General features: G+C 49.4%; 1 protein-coding gene and 1 non-coding gene across 2 annotated transcripts in view; one reads left to right on the forward strand and one right to left on the reverse strand.

The window, feature by feature from the left end:
• LOC138467978 (serine palmitoyltransferase 3-like) overlaps positions 1-17,365 on the forward strand; it is a 1,426,144-nt gene that overhangs the window by 290,451 nt on the left and 1,118,328 nt on the right. The gene's annotated exons all lie outside the window — the stretch shown is intronic.
• LOC138468564 (U1 spliceosomal RNA) lies at positions 5,403-5,564 on the reverse strand. The gene has a single exon (XR_011268330.1). It is a non-coding gene; the product is annotated as a U1 spliceosomal RNA (small nuclear RNA).

Raw genomic sequence — 17,365 nt, forward strand, 5'->3', positions numbered from 1 at the left:
TGGGCAACAGCCGATCCGATGATACCGGAAGGTATGGCATTGTCTTGTTGCTGGGCATTCGCGGCTGTAGCATATGCAGCTGTGCAGAGGAGTGTGCTGAGGGCTTTCGGCGGCCAGGGTTGTGTTTAGTTCATGTGCCCTTCACCCTTGATGTGGATGCCTCGCGTTGCAGCGTGTAATGGCCATTTTGTCTCGATCGGGTCCTGGCCAGAAAAAAGGTCAAAACCATGCTTAACCAGGCACGGCCAGTGGACTCATTCAAATGACACCCTCAGGGAGGCTTCCGACACGATCTGTTCAGTTTGTGAGTCTGAACAGGATCTCGGAGTGGAGATATTCAGTGTGGCGCATTGGGCCAGGCAGGAGCTCCTAGGAAGCCATGCCGTACGCGGCAGCTCCGAGCCACTCCCCCCGCAGCGTTGCTATTTTGCCTAGATCTTAGTAACCATAGGTAGAAGGGAAGGCCAGCGCGGTAAATGCGGCATTGCACACACCAGGCTGAAATCCCGAGACCAGTGAAATCCCCAGCCATGCCCGAGCTCCCATGAGGACAGCCCACACCCCAACCGCCACAGGGCCTAGTAATTGTTCTAACAGTGTTGCAAAGATGTTCGAGATGAACGTGCCCTACAAGACCGCAATCACAGACTGGCACCTGGTGTGCATGGTATCTCACTCTGGCCAAAGCATGACCCGGCTCATCCCCAGGCAACCACGAGTTATAGCCCATATAACTGACTAAAATTTAAGACCTCTGAATTTCATGGCACCAGGTGCCCTTTGACCACCAACCCCAAAGTAACATGCCCAGAGATGTTCAAAGAGGACGGACAGGGCACCCGTCAAGCGACAATCGCGTGATTTGTTTTGCGAGGTGCTGGGAGGGATACCTTATAGTTCAAAATGAGAGTGTAGACCTTGGAGCCGGATGGCGCAGAAGGGAGTGAGTGAAATGTGTGTGTGTGTGAAGGTTAGAGTACCCCATAACCTCCTTTGTGCCAGTCTTAAGGCCTGCCAAGTGCAAAGTATGAGTGATAAAGTAGTCCTATGGTAGGAGTATAATTTGTTTTCTTTTTTTTTTATTATTATTATTGTTTCAAACATACAGAGCAAACTCAAACTCCCCCCTTGCCCCTGTCCTCTCCCACTTCCCCAGCCTCTGGAAATTCATTGTCCACAGTTCTGTTTTCGGATCCTTTATGCCGCAAATATGTCCAAAATTCGTATTCTGTGTGGGCACCATTGCGCCATGTAATCTGAATGGAGATAATCTAGCACCCCGCCCCACTCCTTCGCAAAGGACCCGCTTACCCCCTGCAGATTACAGATACGTTTTTCCATTGCCACCATATTCCACACCTTCTGTGCCAACCAAATACCGACGGGGGTCCCTTTGTCTCCAGTTCTGGGCAATTGCTGCCCATGCAGCAATCATCAGGCACATGAAGGTCCTCCATTGTACTTTTGTTAGTTTCCTTGCAGACTGGTCTTTTATCCCACATAACCACACACTCTCTCCTACTTGGCCAACGCTAGGATACATTCCCTGTATTTGTTTCTTAACTTCGGCCCAAAACCCCTGAACTCCATGGCAGTCCCACCAAATGTGCCTCCAGTTGCTCTCCCCTTTGCCACATCTCAACATATTTTGGAAGCATGTGGGTACATTGAATTTAGTCTCTCAGGTGTATAATGCCACTGGGTTACAATTTCCACCCACATTTCTTTCATTTGGACCGAAACGGGCCAGGTTAGGAATACCCTTCCACAATTCCTCCCACTGCTGTTTTCTAATGGGTTCTCTCCAGGTTTTCCCCCATTTCTGCATATAACTCCACTTTATGTCCTCTTTCTGCACATTGATAAGCTTATACAGTGAGGAGAAAAGCTTCTTGGCACCTGAATTCGTCAGCGTGAATTTTCGAATGGGGTGAGATCCCTCGTGGCTGCTTTTTAAATAGATGGGGTTGCGAGCCAGTGCCTTAATTGCTCATATTTGTATCTGTCCGTTGCTTTGAGATTCATGAGTGATGTGCAGGCCTCAAACGTTCTAATCTCCTGGTCTTGTATCATTACCCCTATTTTTGTGTAACCCGCAGCTTCCCATTTGCTGTATGCCCCTTTTTCCATTCCCAGAGGGAATTCTGGATTCCCGAACATAGGGGTGAAGGGGGCGAGTTCTTCAGATAAGATGCCCTTCCTTACTAGCTCATCCCATGCCTCAAGTGGAGATCTCATGACTTCGCTAATTCGCAGATTGGGATGTCTATGGTGTTTCTTTGTCCATAATGTCCCCACCAATGTAGATCTAGCCACCGCCCTATCCTGTGCCGCCCATATTTTCCCCTGGTCCCCTCCCATCCAATCCTTCAAGACCCATAGATGCGCCGCTTGATAGTATTTATAAAATTGAGGAAGAGTCACCCCCCCCTCCTGCGTTGGAGCCGTTAGGACTCCTCTGGCTATCCTTGGGGGTTTCTTTCGCCATATGAAAGATGAAATTACCTTTTGTTAGAGTTTTGAAGAAGGACTTGGGGATTCTTATTGGGATAGTCTGAAAATAGTAGATCAGTTTCGGCAGAACCGCCATCTTTACCGTTACCATGCATCCCCACCATGAGATCGTTGGAGGGTTCCACCGTACTATATCCATTTTAATTTTCTCCAAAAGTTTCGGATAATTTTCTCCATATAGTCGGTTTACTCTGTCCGTGAGGGTTATACCTAAAGTATTTTATCCCTTTTTCTGCTATTTTTAGATTCAGGGAGGTCGCCTTATCCTTTATTTCACCTTTGTCCCCGGCTAGGATTAATATTTCTGACTTACTACGGTTGATTTTTTGTCCTTCAATGTGAGAAGATGATCACTGCAGCACCCACGTGACGGAAGACTGATGTATTGGGCTGGAAGCAATGGTCTGGCATCCCTTATAGGGCAGACGCATCCTGTATAGGCACACACCACCCAGCCGCGTGGAATTTTACCCAATGTATTGCGTCATGTATGACAATGTTTTTCTGTTCAGAGTTCTTTGCTTTTGCTATCATCTGCGTGTGAGATTAAAAACGTGTCATCCTTACAAGATCGACTTGGGCCTTTCTTCCCTAGCGGGTTGTATTCTCTCCGATGTGAGCGCTCGGGGACTTGCCTTCACTTTGCACCCCCACCTGCTTGCTTCCCCTCACCATTTTTAATTAGGCAAGTGACTTGCATCCTCTTCGGGCAATACACGCTTCTCCCAGTTAAACCCCCATACTCACCGGTCCCCACCCACCTTTTACTTCCTCCACCAGATTGAACACCCCCTGGATGAATGTGGACTTGTTTAAAAACAAATCCCCTTATTTACTGTATTTCTCCAGCATTGGAACTTTCATGGATTCACATGCTGCGACTATTCCCCATCGTCAGGCTGGGAAAACCCTTGCAATTTCAAAATAGTAGTTTTCCTATGGAAAAAATATTGACACCTTGAGTGTCCCATAAACGTCCTTATCGGTGCTTTGGACAGCTCCAATGGGACGTTGAGTGTATAGCTCCGCATCCGCAGCTTCCACTCAAATTTTAACCATATTCCAAACCGTTGGGATTACCTTGCGTTCTCGCCTGAGAGAATTCTTCTTTATTTGAGAAAAAATGTCTATACTTCAATATTTGCTATTTCTAGTCTTTCAACGTTGGAAAAGCAAGAGTCCGGCCCGGTTATGGAATGGTCAGGTCCGAAGAAATCCTTGTTCAGGCCGTGTGAGACCAGCAGCCGCAAGAATGCACATAAGGGAGACCGTAACTCGGAGTGGCTTTATTGTTTATACCCTAATCATTTGGCCGAAGAATGTGATATCTGCCAAGGATTCTCACAAAAAACCCTTAAGGACAGAAACGGGTGCCTAATTTGTTGGTTAAACGAGGGAGCCTACCCGGCGTCGGAGGTCAGCTCATCACGCGGTGGCAGGGCTACCACTCCCTCAGACAAGAGATCCCCATCACGCAAAAGATCAAGATCTGAGGAACCGCTGACAAAGAAACAAAGGACAGGTGACACTAAGTCATTTTCCAGTCCAGTCTCTGAGCACCAGTCTCGGGGCGCTTCCACATACGCTTGGAGGAACCAAGGGAGAAGGGCTCATACCTGCGGATTTGGACTGAAAATCTTTGTCATCGACAGAGAAGTTTCGATCGAGGCCAACTTCCTCACCCTAATCGACAAAGAGGTCTTCTTCCACTGGCAATAGACATCGCTCATCATCGGGGTCCCATAGGTCGATGTCCGGCCACGAGTCCTCAAAACATCACTTGAAATATAAATCGTCATCCAAACCATCTCCTTCACCATCGACGACGGTATCTGTGATGACGACCACGTCGACAACAGTATTGCCTCCAACAAAGTCTCAACTCCCGTCTGTGACTACATCGACGACGACTGATTCATCAACGACCATTCCGTGGACGACCATTCTGTCGAATGCTGTCCTGTCGACAACCACTCTGTCGACACCCTCCTCCTCCTCCTCCTCGACGACGAAGAAAAAATCCCCAGCGACACATACATCCTCTAGTGTAGGCTTGTCCAACCTTTTTGAATGTGGGGCCGAAGCATTAACATTTTGTCACCCAGTGGGCCGGCGAGCCAAAAGTCAACAACCTCACCCAAAGCAGTATATTAAAAAGCGATATTGTGTGACCTTTGACACAATAGCATCACAGGCAGTGATGGCCATGCAGTCCCAAAGATAGCTTTTGGTGTCATGGGCAGTGATCAAAGTTTAGTTGCTTGTGATTTCTTTCAGTTTCTATGTGTTAATATTTTTCAGAAATAGTGGGGCGACCGAGCGTAGCGAGGAAGCTACAAGGTTCTAGGGAGGGTTTGGGGGGGGTTGCCCCCCCAAGAATTCTTTTCAAATATGGGGTTGAAATGGTGCATTTTACAGCAGAAAAGGTTACCAAAAAGCCATAAGTTTACAATCAGTTCTAAAGGGGAACATAAACTCCATGTCACCAACAGCAGAAAAGAACATTTTACAAAACACATTTTAATGATCAATGTGTCCACAGTGTAAGACAGCACTGTCACTGATGTAACACATTGTCATGCTGGTTGTTCCCAAAATATGCCCCTGTAGCAACATGTTCCCATTTTAGGCCAGCATTGTCCTGTACAAAGCATGATTGATGCTGCCTGAGCATGTGCAGTGTGCCCAATACACATGGTAGTTTATCACTGTAATACACATTACTTCTGTGGTGATGAAAGAAGCATAATTCAATTCAACAGATAAAATGTGGAAAAGCGATCACCCAAAGGTGAACCTAATTGAAGAAACTCAGTGTGAGCACAATCTTAAAGTATGCAACCTAGCAGGCCTAGTGCACGCTTTACCTTTTCTTTCACCAATAAATCGGGGGGAGAGCGCGAACGCAGTCCCCCACTACCAGAAATAATGCAGTTGTGTATCCCGCATTTGGGAACATAGCAGGGGTCAGCAAATCCGATGTGCAATGGGTAAGCCTCACCCTGGGAGATCTGCCCTTGAGATCAGATTCTCCCCTGCCAGCTAAGTATGAGTTGCATGCAAGAGGGAAGGGGTTGGGTCAGTTCTGGGAAGCACCGCTAAGCGAGGGTGAGAAGGCAGGCCCTGACCCAGCCCCAACCCCCCCACCCCCACCGAAGCTCTGAGCGTCTGCAGAGCTGCCTGTCCCGCGTGTAGGGTGAAGCTCCAGCAGGCAGAGCCCAGCAGAAGAGCTGATTGTAGCGCAGTTCCTTTCTCCCATCAGGCCCTGCTCGGCCCGAGACTTGTATAAATAGCAGGATGGCTCGAGCGGGCCTGTTGCAGTCTGCCCACTGCCCTGTTGGCCCCACACGGGCCCATGGCTCTCCTCAGCAGAGCTGCTCAGCGCTGGCCCCATTGACACCATCATAATCATCCTGGACCTCGACGCTCCACCACCCCTGAATCTCAGAGTTCTGCTCAATGACAATGCTGAAGCTTTGACATCTTTGCCGTAACCATATTCCGTGTTGTGTCAGCCGAGCCTGCACAGCGCCAAAAGCAAGTATTCCCTTGTCCGGGCCCAGAGGTCCCTGAGTCTTCCTGTGCCATCCACTTGGCACGGCCTCCTGTTCCCAGCGTTTTCTACCCGCAAATCGGCACCACTTCCAAACAGAACTGCATCATTGGGGCCCATCGCTGCTGCTCTCCGACTTGACCCCAGACCAGCGCAAAGGCACCCATGCTTCTGGTCTGATGCTGAAAAGCCTGGCTCTGCTGAGATCCGAAAGACAAGAACTAAGGTATTTTGGGAACATAGTACTATTGTTTTTTGTGTTGCAACTGTATCAGCTCACACCTCTCCTGAAGGGTATAAGCTGCCCTCGGACTACGCTACCAAAAGAGTGAAAATGAGTTATACCTGTTGGGCTTGTCTGTTTCACTTTTATGATTGGGATCACTGCTGCATCGGTATTAAGCGCATTATAAATAACCTATCATATCAGATCATATCATAGATCACAGATCAAGATCATAAGCGACTTCCAGAAACCTTGGCAGGTGGTCCACTGAGGCCCATTTGCAGGTTGCAGTGTGTTATTGGGGCACTACTAGGCTAACATATTGTGCTGTACATGTGGTATCCGCCATGCTTTGATACCCCACTGGCCACATCTATAATGTCCAATGTACTTGGTATAATGCATGGACATTTTCATCAATCCGCACTGTGCTTAGAGGTAAACGTAACTGAGCTCCCGCTGATCTTCTTTGTGTTGAGACGAGGAAAAAAAAACACTGCAAAGGTTAAGTTTCTCAGCTGACAAAGGTTCATCTTCGGTGACATTCGCAATTCAAAAGAACATTTTTTGGGGCAGACAGGCTGTGTCGCCGCAACCCCTGCTAAACATATGTCCAGAGATGACAAACCTTGAAAATAACTTCGCACAATGGCCCTCTGAGGAGCGGCCCACGGTTAATCAGGGGTTCAGGAATCCACTGTGCTGCCCACGCCGAGAGGAACTCCTGCACAGCACTTGTCCACATAATCCTTCGCCGGGGCCAGCACTCTCTTCTCCTCACCTCACCACCTCCTACCTTCATCTCGGCTCACCTTTTGCCCCTTGGAGCACCATGCAAGAGAGGAACGGGCATGTCTGAGCCGGAGCCCGTTCCTCTCTTGCATGGTGGGTCCTACTTGCCTGAAATGGGATATTTAAATGCAAAGTAATTGCTATTATATTAATCCCATTGTTCATAGTTTGTGGTAGTACTGGGCAATTGTATTGACCCGCGCTCACTGAAAATGAATGGTATTCCCGAGGTAACCCTCACTATGCCGCGATACAAATTAGTCTCTCTTTCCTCCATCATCAAGTCCCAAGATCTTCTTGACTAAATTATTTATTTATGCAATGTTTGTCGGATATCCGACAAACATTGCATAAATAAATAAACCCTTCGTGGCTGAGGACTGTAACTACCGCTGTTGACCCCATGGGGTCACCGGAGGAAGTTACAGTTTTGCGCACAGGCACATTTGTCCAACATATGGCCTCGCGGGCCACATAAAATGGCTTGGTGGGCCGCGTTGTGGCCCGCGGGCCGTATGTTGGACAACCTTGCTCTAGTGGGATGGTCCATCCCGAATTGGAATCAGAGGTTCTGTCTCTCAAGGGCAGATTAAAGCAGACCACTGAACCTACGGAACAACCTCTTTTAGAATCGCCAACCATACTACCTGAGGAGCTTCTACAACTTGAAATTTCATCGGATTTTGAGGCACCTCCTTATGACGATCAGGCAGTTTTCGAGTCCAATCCGGAAGGAGGTTCACAACCACCTTTACCAGTTCAATCTGTCTTGGGCCTGCATCGGACAACTCAAACACCATTCTTACCGTCCACATCAATGAACATGGGTGTTGTCCCATCACACTATCCTCTCATAAATCCCCATTTATTACTATCTATGCAGGTACTCTCCACTCTGCAGTCTCTCCTCAGAGAGCTTGATGCTAGACTTCCTCTGCCACAGGCTCCAACAGTCCCACCGTGGGAAAGCCCACAGATTACACCACAGCAGAAGAACACTTCTGATTCTTTTCGAAACCAGGGCGCTCACCCTAGAAGGCAATCCCCGGCTAGACCACCTCCTCCCTCCCCTAGAGCATTTAGTCCTCGATGCAGGGAGTCGGAAGAAGAACTGGTTGACTCAGGCCAGGACATTACTGCACAGGAAACCCTTTCCACTGTCTTCTCTGAGGAGAGCAGATACTTGGGACTCAGACCAGGATGCACCAGGAAGTTGGGCTCAACCACCCCCCTGGGCGACATAGGAGCATACTCTTACGTCCCATCCCATTCACTCCATACTGCATGGCTGTCCCTTCCAAGGGACGGGAAACAGAACCTTTTTCACCAGAAAAAACATTGATTCCCTTTAAATTTAGAGGCACTCAGGGGTGTGGCCCTGGGAGCATGTGCTACCCTGACTCTACCCTCTAGTGCCACAACTCGTCCCTTTTTCCACGTCAACACGAACGGGCCGAATTCACCAGCGCTCCTGAGTTTGGCTTCATCCACGTAATTCCATGCGCGGATACTTCTCTGTCTTTCTTATAATTCGGGTACTAGGTCCTCCGGCGTAACGCTCCTCCGGGGTCCATGTCGACTTCCACAGGGTTCAGCAGGTGTCTATCCTGCAACAGGTTCTTCCCAACTTCAGACCCCCACGCCCTCTGCCTACGCTGCCTTGGCCCAGACCACAGTTGGCAAGCTTGTAGAGCGTGCAATGCCCTGTCATCGAAATCGCTGAAGAACTGAAGGGAGCTCTTCCAGAATTCTCCTCCAGAGGACCTCAAGAACTTCGTGAAACATCGAGCCAGGCCCAAGGTAGGGCCTCTATTTTCCATCGCACCCTTCAAGAGAGACTCCTTCCCAAGCACTAGCCCAAACCCGGCAGCACACGCACCAAGGCTGCTCCAGCTACTGGAAGAGCGATTCTTGGATCCTCCCGGTGACAGTGCTAAGGGACCGGAAGGTTCTTTGACCGGGTCTCCACCCAAGGCGCTTTGCCATTTTACTGGCATTCTGTCCGAGGGGCCACACCTAGTACCAGCAATACTGCCGAGGGGGTGCCTAAACGCAGCTCTACCGGCCCACGGGCCGAGGGTGTCAGACCTACCGGGCCTAGGCCCGAGGAGCAGGGTTGGCCTCGCAATCCACACTCAAGAGTCTTGGAGGAGGCTGGGAGAGCCGAGCAACACGACGCAGGCATGTGGCAGGCAGCTCCACAAAATGGCTGCCGTGCCAGACATCGGCACCCGTCCGACACCATTCCAGGAGTTCAGTGAAGAACAAGTGCCAGGGTGGGACTGGCTGTAACGCTCACCTGGCTCCCACGGAGGCGCTGACCTGGTCTGGATTGCTGTGACCTCTTCAAGCGTGATGCGCAGGATTCGAAACACGGACTGAACTGGACCCCCAAATCTGGCTTGTCTGGCCCGTAGAAAAATCTTTCTGTAGGTGGAGAAAGGGGATTAACTGACTGCAGAGTATTGTGATTGCTTCCCACCTCCCCTTTGCTCTTCTCTGACCACCTCCGAAATCCCCAATCAAGGCTCACCTTAATGTTTGAATGGATGAGCTCTCCATCCTGCTTCTGGTGCAGGGGCGCGTATTTGACCAGTTAATTCACTGGTTTCGGAAGGCGAAATGCCGTAAGTATGCAGTTTAAAAAGTTCCAGAGTAGAGTCTTCTCTTTGTTTGCTTTTCTTAACCTGCGATCTGTCCTTATTTTCAGGTGCAGAGTGGAAGTGATGCTTCGAGGGATATTGCCGGAGATAAACTCAGGTGAGTTTGTGATAAAATGATCCCTTTAAATGTCTTTGAATCCCTCTAGTAATGTCTTTCTTTTTTACCCTTAGGGGCTGCGGTGCGGTACCAGGCCAAGAAGTGGCGCCGTCCCGAAATGAGGAGTGGTTCCGTCAAATATGGCCAGGTAAGTCTTGTGACGGAAAATCAGGCTTTCCTCATTTGTTCCTCCTGCTCACCTTTTGTCTCTTGTTCTCCCCTGCAGGTGCAGAGATGTGGCGGAATGCCCAGAAGGTCGCGGTGGATAGTGAAGAGCCCACGAGGCAGGTGAGTGATGCGTGGCGCTGCTACAAGTAGAGTGATGCTTTTAAAGAATGTCTATCGTCAGGATCGCTGGTGTGATGATTCCGTAGACAGGTAAGAAATTAGATTAAGTTCTTGGTTTTCACCTTTTCTCTTCCCTTCCTTCCTTTCAGGTATCCCAAGATCAAGGCGGGCGTGGCTGGAGGCAAGATGCAGGAGCAGGCACGGTGAGCGTTCAGCTGCTAGATGCAGAGCAACGCGAAGCACGTGTGGCAGTCCGGGCGTGGTTTAAATAGCCTTGGAAGAAGTTCCAGGTAAGTATTCTTCCACGGTCCCCACCCAAGTAAAATAGTTCCTTTGAGAAAATAGTCCCTCCTAAGCCTCATTTGGCTTGAGGCTTCATGCAGCATGGTCTGCGTCAGGTAAGTGCACCAAACACCCTCTTTTATGAGCCTGGCGCCTATGGCGCCAGGACTGATGTCCCGACATGAGCCTGGCGGCAAAGGCGCCAGGACATAGGCCAAAGAGCCCCTATTAGGGGCCGCTGGGTTTTTACCCGAGGGCATGATGCCTGCTCCCAGGGGTGCTGGGTCTGTCCTGGTGCTCCGGGGGTAGGCATCATGACAGCACTCCCCCCCCCCCCCCCCAAAGGCCCCTCCCAAGGTCCTTCCCTTTGGAGGTTTTGGTTTGTTTGGGAAATCCCGATGGAACTTTTTTACCAGCCGAGGTGCATGTACGTGGTCGCTGGGTTCCCAAGACCTTTCCTGAGGTCCGTACCCTTTCCAATCAATTAGATAGAAAAGTTTTGATTTTGAAATTTTAGAATCCAAAATGTTCTTCACCTCGAATTCAGGCTCCCCATCTATCTGAATTGGTTCTGGTGGCTTTATTAATCTGGTTCCTGGTTGCACTGGTTTCAAAAGTGACACATGAAAAACGGGATGAATCTGCATGTTAGCTGGCAGATCGAGCCTGACTGCCACTGGATTAATGATAGCTTTGATCGAATAAGGGCCCAAATACCTTGGATTAAAAGTTCGAGGTCCCTTGAGTAATAAATGTTTGTTAGCCAACCATACTTGGTCTCCTATTTGGTATGAAGGCGCCTCCTTCCGATGCAGATTTGCATTTTTCTTGTATTTTTCTTTCGCTTGTTGCAAATGGGCAGTTGCATTCTTGAATGCTTGAGTTATAGTGGAATGCAAATGGTCTACTGCGGGCATTTCAAGGCTCAGAGGAGAGTCCAGGTCTGAAGTACGAGGATGATGTCCATATAGGGTGTAAAAGGGGCTTTGTCCAGTTCCAGAGTGCACCGAGTTATTGTATGCATATTCGGCCACCCATAACAAATCTTTCCAATTACCCTCCGATTGGTGCAACATACACCGTAGGTATTGTTCAAGGGTCTGGTTCGTTCTCTCCGTCTGACCATCGGTCTGTGGGTGATGGCTGGTTGAGAGGCTTACGTCGATTTGTGCCATTTGACAACACCTTTTCCAAAAATGTGAAATAAACTGGCTTCCCCGGTCGGAGACTAATATGGACGGGAATCCATGCAAGTGGATGATATTTTCGAGGAATTCCTTAGCAAGGACAGAAGCTGAAGGTAATCCTTTCAACGGAATAAAATGAGCCATTTTAGAAAATAGATCCACCACAACCAGAATAGTATTGTATCCATTACAAGGGGGCAGTTCCGTGATAAAATCTAGTGACCAGGTGTGCCAAGGCGCTGGTGGAATCTCTAAAGGCTGAAGAAGACCGGCGGGTTTTGTCTTTTGGCCTTTGTTTTGGGTGCAAACTCCACAGGACATCACGAAAGATTTAATATCCTTTCGCCAGGAAGGCCACCAGAATTGTCGTTTAATTTTTTCCTCAGTTTTGGCAATGCCAGGATGTCCTCCCATCAGGGTATCATGATGACGGGAAATAACCAGTTCTTGTAATTCCTTTTCTGGCAGAAATAAGCGTCCTTGGAATAAAGGTAGGCCATCGTTGACCGAAAAGTAAGACCCCCTTTTGGATCCAATCCTGCAAGGCAGTAGAGTCCAGGAGTTGTTTTACTCGTGCTTGAATGTCTTCAAAGGTTTGTAAGGAGGTTAATCCCAAAATTCTTTGTTCGGGAATGATCGGCACAGGTTCTGAATTAGTGTCTATTTCTCCCATTCCTATTCTAGATAGTGCGTCTGCTTTGCCATTCTTACAGCCGGGACGGTAAGTGATTACGAAATCAAACTCAGCAAAGAACAAAGCCCATCGGAGCTGACGTGATGATTGAGCCTTGGCAGTCTTTAAATATTGTAAATTTCGGTGATCAGTGATTACGGTGATGGTGTGCCTGGCGCCAAGAAGATAATGCCGCCAAGCCTTAAAGGCAGACTTAATGGCTAATAATTCCTTATCGGTAATTGCATAATTTACTTCAGGGGGTGAGAACTTTCTGGACCAAAATGCTACAGGATGCAGTTGGTTGGTTTCAGGGTCTCTCTGAGACAGGACAGCTCCCATGGCTAAACTGGACGCGTCAGTTTCGACTATGTATGGGAGATCGGGACGCGGGTGCTTCAAAATAGGTGCAGACGTGAATTTAGCTTTCAATTCCTGAAAGGCCTGTTCGGCTTCCTTGGTCCATTCGAAACGTTTATTTTTCCGCAAAAGTGCAGTGATGGGTTGTACTACACGTGAAAATTCCGGAATAAATCTGCGATTAAAAATTGGCAAAACCAAGCATGCTTTGGACCCCTTTTACCGAGCCAGGAGATGGCCATTTGAGAATGGCCTCCACTTTCCGTGAGTCCATTCGGACCCCATTAGGTGTCAGGATGAATCCAAGAAACTCCACCTCGGTGGTATGGAAAACACACTTTTCCAGCTTGGCAAACAGTTTGTGCTGGCGCAATTTCTCAAGGACGGCCCGGACATGCTTTCTGTGATCAGATTCCGAAGAGGAGTACACAAGAATGTCATAGATATATACGACAACACAAACATCGATAAGTTCCCGAAGGACATCGTTCATGAAGAATTGGAAGGCAGCAGGCGCGTTGCACAACCCAAAAGGCATCACCTGGTATTCGAATAAACCATATTTTGTACGGAAGGCCGTTTTCCATTAGTCGCCTTCTCTTACTCGCACCAGATGATAAGCCCCCCGGAGATCTAACTTGGTGTATACACAAGCGTCCTTCACCTGGTCAAGGAGTTCAGGGATCAAAGGCAGAGGGTAACGGTTTTTAACTGTTATCTGGTTCAATGCACGGTAGTCGATACAAGTTCTAAGGTCGCCTTCTTTTTTGGGCACGAAGAACAAAGCCGAGGATGCCAGGGACTTTGACGGGCGAATGAAACCATTGGCTAGATATTGATCTAAATATTGTCTCAAATGCCAGTTCTCAGGTTCAGTAAGGGCATAAATCCTGCTACAAGGGGGTTGTGCACTGGGCACCAGATCGATTTGGCAATCGTACGATCTGTGGGGGGGTAACGTGTTGGCCTGTTCCTTTTGGAAGACGTCCTGAAAGTCTTGGTATTCCGGAGGTAGTTGCATGGAGACAGAGGTTACAGATGCTAGACTAATCTTCAGATTTTCTGGGTAGCAGGTTTGTGCACAATCCGGGAAGGTTATTCCCTTAGCTCGCCAATCAATTCTAGGATTATGTGTCTCTAACCAAGGAATTCCAAGAATAACCTGAAACTGTGGGGCCTTGATTACGTCAAACACAACTGCCTCCCGATGGCCGTCCGGACCAATAAGAGTCACCTCAGTTGTGGAATGTGTTACCGGTCCTGAGGCAATTTCAGTTCCATCGACTGTGGTGATGACATCTTTGCTGGTTTTTGGACGCAGAGGGAGGTTAATCCTAGAGACCAATTCACGATCCACATAGTTTCCTATAGCCCCACTATCGATGTATGCCTTTATTGCATGCAACCGCTTAGGCTGTTCCGGATCTTCGAGAACCATTGGCACAATGAAATGCAAGGTCTGAGAGTTATTTTTCAAGCTCGGCAAGCGGACCCCTACGCTTGTCGGGCGGAGTCGTTTCCCGAAATAGAGTCTTCATGGTTTTTATCAGCGGCTCCTACCACCTTCTTGGGCGGTTTTGCCGGGCAATCTCGTAGAAAGTGTCTAGAGTTCCCACAATAAAGACATAATTTTAACTGCCGCCTCCTTTCACGTTCCTTTTGGGTTAAAGGTCCTCTAACCCCTCCAATTTGCATAGGCTTGGAGACATCGGCACCCTTGGGAGTGACGTGGGTCTTGACCAACACCCGGGTTTCAAACTTGGACCGATCCGCTTTTCGGTTTTGGAGCCTGTGATCCAATTGGACCACTAAGTCTATATATTCTGTGCATTCTTGGGGCGGATTTACGACTTGGGCCAAGACATCCTTAAGTTCTCCGCGTAGACCCCGATAGAATAATGTGATTCTTTTATCCTCTGGCCACCCAGTTTCCACGATTAGTCTGTTAAAGGTTGCTATGTAGGAGAGGAGGTCTTGTTTGCCCTGTCACAGGGATAGAAGTTCATCATCCAGAGCTTGTCCCTGAGAATGTCGAGCAAATAATCTCTCCATGCTTGCTTGAAATCCTTGGAAATCCCGGAGGATTGGGTCATCTTGAGTAACCAGTGGTACTGACCAATCGGCAGCACAGCCGCTAAGGTATGACAACACAAAAGCTACCTTGGTCTGGTCATTAGGGAAGGCCCCAGGTCTGCATAGGAAATGCAAACGACATTGATTCATGAATACGGCGAACCGTTTGGGGTCCCCCAGCAAAGCGTTCAGGTGGGGCCAGCGGCATATTTCCAGGTAGATTGATTTGCACAGGGTTACTTGAAGCCACAGGAACAGAATTCCCCCTGGAACCAGGTAGAGGGGTTTGCCCAGCTTGACCTTGCAATACCTGCTTAGCCAGGTCATCAGTTTGTTCCTTAGATACGATTAGTTCCCTCCTGAGGGCATTAGTCTCTTGACGAGCGGCATGTACTTCGGCCCGTAATTCCCCCAGTAATTGGGCCAACATATCAGTCTCAGAAGTTTCCATAGCGCCTGGGTGGGAATTTGTAGGAAGGCTTTGCGTTCTGTAATGCTCACCTGGCTCTAACGGAGGCGCTGGTCTGGATTGCTGTGACCTCTTCAAGCGTGATGCGCAGGATTCGGAACATCGACTGAACTGGACCCCCAAATCTGGCTTGTCTGGCCCGTAGAAAAATCTTTCTGTAGGTGGAGAAAGGGGATTAACTGACTGCAGAGTATTGTGATTGCTTCCCACCTCCCCTTTGCTCTTCTCTGACCACCTCCGAAATCCCCAATCAAGGCTCACCTTAATGCTTCTGGTGCAAGGGCGCGTATTTGACCAATTACTTCACTGGTTTCGGAAGGCGAAATTCCGTAAGTATGCAGTTCAAAAGGTTCCAGAGTAGAGTCTTCTCTTTGTTTGCTTTTCTTAACCTGCGATCTGTCCTTATTTTCAGGTGCAGAGTGGAAGTGATGCTTCGAGGGATATTGCCAGGGATAAACTCAGATGAGTTTGTGATAAAATGATCCCTTTAAATGTCTTTGAATCCCTCTAGTAATGTCTTTCTTTTTTCCCCTTAGGGGCTGGGGTGCGGTACCAGGCCAAGAAGTGGCGCCGACCCGAAATGAGGAGTGGTTCCGCCAAATATGGCCAGGTAAGTCTTGTGACGGAAAATCAGGCTTTCCTCATTTGTTCCTCCTGCTCACCTTTTGTCTCTTGTTCTCCCCTGCAGGTGCAGAGATGTGGCGGAATGCCCAGAAGGTCGCGGTGGATAGTGAAGAGCCCACGAGGCAGGTGAGTGATGCGCGGCACTGCTACAAGTAGCGCAATGCTTTTAAAGAATGTCTATCTTCAGGATCGCTGGCGTGATGATTCCGGAGACAGGTAAGAAATTAGATTCAGTTCTTGGTTTTCACCTTTTCTCTTCCCTTCCTTCCTTTCAGGTATCCCAAGATCGAGGCGGGCGTGGCTGGAGGCAAGATGCAGGAGCAGGCACGGTGAGCGTTCAGCTGCTAGATGCAGAGCAACGCGAAGCACGCGTGGCAGTCCGGGCGTGGTTTAAATAGCCTTGGAAGAAGTTCCAGGTAAGTATTCTTCCACGGTCCCCACCCAAGTAAAATAGTTCCTTTGAGAAAATAGTCCCTCCTAAGCCTCATTTGGCTTGAGGCTTCATGCAGCATGGTCTGCGTCAGGTAAGTGCACCAAACACCCTCTTTTATGAGCCTGGCGCCTATGGTGCCAGGACTGATGTCCCAACATGAGCCTGGCGCCAAAGGCGCCAGGACATAGTCCAAAGAGCCCCTATTAGGGGCCGCTGGGCTTTTACCCGAGCGCATGATGCCTGCTCCCGGGGGTGTTGGGCCTGTCCTGGTGCTCCGGGGGTAGGCGTCATGACACCGGCCTCAACGAGATACGTGGCCTACAGCCTATCCTTCATTTGCGCAGGGCAGGTTCTCACTGCGTCCTTACGGGCAGGGTATGCAGCAGCTCCAGCAGCCTCCCGCTGCCCCGTCTGTAGCCCCTACCACCTCTCCGGCCTGTGAAGAGGGGTTCTTCGAGAGGTTCCTTGGGCTCATGACGTCACCTGGGATGGGGTTTATCCTCTGACGCCATCATGGATGTGCTCCCTACGATGCTACAGGCACCACAAGCTCCTCCTCCGGTGTACTCTTTGGCTCCGACTCCCCAGCCGATTCGTCAGGTGGCCCCATACCAGCCTTAGCCTCTGGCTCCGGGCCCTGTACCCCAGCCTCCGGCTCCTGCTACTCCTCCACCTACGCAGGATCCTCCTGACCCACAGGATACGGATGAGGAGGAGGATCCTGAAACGCCATCCACAGCCAGGGCCTTCCATAAACGTCTTGCAGGACTGGCGAAGTACCTGGGCCTAACCCAACCCCAGGTTGTGCAGCCAGCAGAGAGGGTTCTGGCTGAAGTCCTCACACAACGCCTCTCTGCCAAAACGGGAATTTCACTGCAGACCGATGTAGTTTCCCTGGCCAAGAAGGGTTGGCTCAAGCCCCACTCTGTCCAGCCGGTCAATCGACGACTGGACGCCAAGTACAGGCAGATGGAGGGGGCTACACTCTTGCTATCGGCCCATCCTCAGCCACACTCCTCATTGATTGCTGCAACATCACTATAGTCCAAGCCTCAGTCATCCTCAGCCTCCTCCTCGACGACGCTGATAGGCAGGGAGGAGAAAATCTTAGAGGTGTACGGGAAGAAGCTG

Source organism: Ambystoma mexicanum, chromosome 4q (genome assembly GCF_040938575.1).
Source record: "Ambystoma mexicanum isolate Mex_15411 chromosome 4q, UKY_AmexF1_1, whole genome shotgun sequence".
Classification (NCBI taxonomy): Eukaryota; Metazoa; Chordata; class Amphibia; order Caudata; family Ambystomatidae; genus Ambystoma; species Ambystoma mexicanum.